Source organism: Siphateles boraxobius, unplaced genomic scaffold, assembly GCF_051911475.1.
Source record: "Siphateles boraxobius isolate OS27281-9 unplaced genomic scaffold, OSU_SipBor_1 19, whole genome shotgun sequence".
Taxonomy (NCBI): domain Eukaryota; kingdom Metazoa; phylum Chordata; class Actinopteri; order Cypriniformes; family Leuciscidae; genus Siphateles; species Siphateles boraxobius.
Window position 1 is genome coordinate 12952544 of NW_027508799.1, and position 3158 is coordinate 12955701.

General features: G+C 36.3%; 1 long non-coding RNA gene across 1 annotated transcript; it reads left to right on the forward strand.

Annotated features, from left to right (window-relative positions):
• Positions 1–221: 221 nt before the first annotated feature.
• On the forward strand, positions 222–1178 carry LOC143741504 (uncharacterized). Its single transcript, XR_013205091.1, has 2 exons — positions 222–334; positions 414–1178. It is a non-coding gene; the product is annotated as an uncharacterized LOC143741504 (long non-coding RNA).
• Positions 1179–3158: the final 1980 nt, after the last annotated feature.

Sequence of the window (3158 nt, forward strand, 5' to 3'; positions counted from 1 at the left end):
CAAGTTTGGAGCAAATATCATGGGTCAGGTGTGATGCACTTACAAATTATTTAACGTGTTTCAACTGTCCCTCTGTTACAACTGCACAATGCATGGTCTGCCCCTATTCTTTCAAAACCCTCTACAGAAGACGATTGGCTCGTAGGAACAGAGGACGTCCTCCTTAAGTTACATCACTTCATTTACCAGCCCTCATAAGAGAAAGGAAGGAAGAAGTTTTTACTCGCAGAAAGAAGATGAAGATGATAATATGCTGAGTGAACCCAAGAATAATCTTCAGCATTGACATCCATGTTTTATGTCAAGAGAAAAGACAGATCACATCAGTGCAAAGGTGACTAAGTTTATTTGTCCAAATCGTTTCATAAATTTTAGGAAATGTGATGTTTTCATGCTTTGTTTTTTGTTTTCAGAGAAATGGGATCTGATCACGGCGTCGTGGACAGAGTGTCATATGCCCATCCCTTGATGTTTGGCTCGTCTTTGAACCACCAGTATTTCCCCTTCAAAGATGCACTGAAAAATCCCCAGAATGACCAAGAGCAAGTCAACGGTCAACGATACATCGGATGCTTTTCCTACCTGTCCTACCATGGGAACTTCAGTGTGCATGACCTCTCATTGGAACCTGCATTCATCCACAGACGTAACGAGAGAGAACGGCAGAGAGTCCGCTGTGTCAATGAGGGATATGCCAGACTCCGTGAACATTTGCCACAGGAATTTGAGGATAAGAGACTCAGCAAGGTAGAGACACTGCGGGCAGCCATAAGCTACATTAAACACCTGCAGGACCTTCTGGAGCTCAGTCTACCTTAGGGAATGTCAGGACTGTCTTCAGAGAAGGGCAGAGGAAGTCAAGGAATAGTGTGAGTGGCAGCATTGATCTGGGAATCTGTATGCTTGCCATTCAATTCTTCATTGTTTCGTTACTTTTAAAACACTGATGTGATGAAGCTTGAACAAGAGTCGATGATACACTCTTTAACCAATGTCTTAGAGGTGTTTGTTTGCATACTGGTTATGATTCTGAAAAGGTTCATGGTTTCCTTTCAGGAGCATGTATGTATGCGTAAAATGTATGTGAATGTTGTTTTGACTAAACAACAATTAATCAAGGAACAAACTAATAAAAAAGGTTGATTGGGCCCTTATATGAAAAAAAGATATTCATAAAACTATGCCTCTAATTTCATTTTAAATCTGCATCTTAACTTTTTGATATTACATTTTACATTTATCTGACGCTTTTATCCAAAGCAACTTACAATTGCTATATATGTCAGAGGTTGCACGCCTCTGGAGCAACTAGGGGTTAAGTGTCTTGCTCAGGGACACAATGGTGTCTCAAAGTGGATTCGAACCCAGGTCTCTCACACCAAAGGCATGTGTCTTATCCACTGCGCCATCACCACCCCGAATTATGAATTCCTTTGCTCAAAAGATCACAAAATGTTATAAAATGTCAATGGTATTTGAACAGTTTAATTAAAAAAGTTAAACACTGGTTTAAAATATGCAATGTTAAAAAAAAAAAAAAAAAAAAATATATATATATATATATATATATATATATATTTTTTTTTAATATAAAATAAAAAAATGAAGTTTATAAATATTTAATGTTCATTTAATCATTAAATTCTTTTTCAAAACTTTTGTTTTCTCCTTTCCATACTTTGATCTAGCACAAAACATGACGACGTGTCATATTTTAATTAAAGACAATAGACAGATAGGCTACAACTATAAACATAATATATAAAAACGTTGGTAACACTTTAAGGTTTCATTCATTAAACTTAGGTAACTACGTTAACAAACGAAGGAACAATACTTTTATACAGCATTTATTAATCGTATTTATTAATCATAGTTTACATTTACATAAACATTTTTTAAGATCAAAAGTTGCATCTGTTAATATTAGTTAATATTAGCAATATCTTTCACTGTGAATTAACATGGACATTTGTATTGAGTAATATTAAGAAAGGTTAATCAGTGCAGTGATCAAATATTGTTCATTGTTAATTCATTTTAGTTAATGCATTTACTAATGTTAACAAATTGATCTTATTGTAAGTGTTACCAAAATGTTAATACAAATGAAGGATCCTTAAAGAATACTTGTTATTTCACATCTGATGAAACTATATCTTTGTGTATTGTCTATCTACACTGCTAACCATATACTTTTTGACAAATACTTTTTGAAACCCCAGTTTAAGTACAAGAACAGTCTGAAACCTAACCTGATGGTCTTGTAAATTAGTCAAATAAGCTGAAGTATTGTTCACTAAAGTCAAGTCAAGTCACCTTTATTTATATAGCGCTTTTTAGAATACAGATTGTTTCAAAGCAGCTTTACAGAGATAACAGGAAAATAAGGTTATAATAATATTGTTAAATATTAAATTAAATGTCCCCAACTAAGCAAGCCAAAAGGCGAAGAAAGGCAACAGTGGCAAAACTCAAAACTCCATCAGTGACAGAATGGAGAAAAAAAAAACCTTGGTAGAACCCAGGCTCAGTCGGGGGGCCAGTTCTCCTCTGACCAACGAACGAACAGTGTATGATTATGATTCAGGCAGCATTACAGGTCAGAGGTCAGATTGGATCGGAAAATTATATTATGCAGTTCATCTGTTTGAAGACAGGAGTCATCACGCGCGTATGGAGACGAGTTTGTTGAGGATCAGTGCTGTTGGCTGTCGTGTTGATGAGGCCTTCACAGGGGAAAGTCTAGTTGACACAAGCTCTGCTGACACTTCAGGGATGCGTTGTGGTCGTGTCCAGGCGCAGGTCCTCCATCTGATATGGATACGGCTAGGGTCCGGCTGAATACCGTTAACCTCGGAATAAACAGAAAGACTAAAATTAGCATAGATATCATTCTTTTTATCATGTAGCGAGTACATCAGGTGTTATAGGAAGTGTTCCCGGTTCCGGCTGATCTAATTTATGCAGACTAATAATCATTTAACTGATTTGAATAATAGTAATGTATAGTGTTCTATGTGTATGCCAGGTTGAAGAGATGTGTTTTTAATCTAGATTTAAACTGACAGAGTGTGTCTACTGCCTGGACAATGTTAGGAAGATTGTTCCAAAGTTTTGGTGCTAAATAGGAAAAGGATCTACCGCCAGCCATGGAT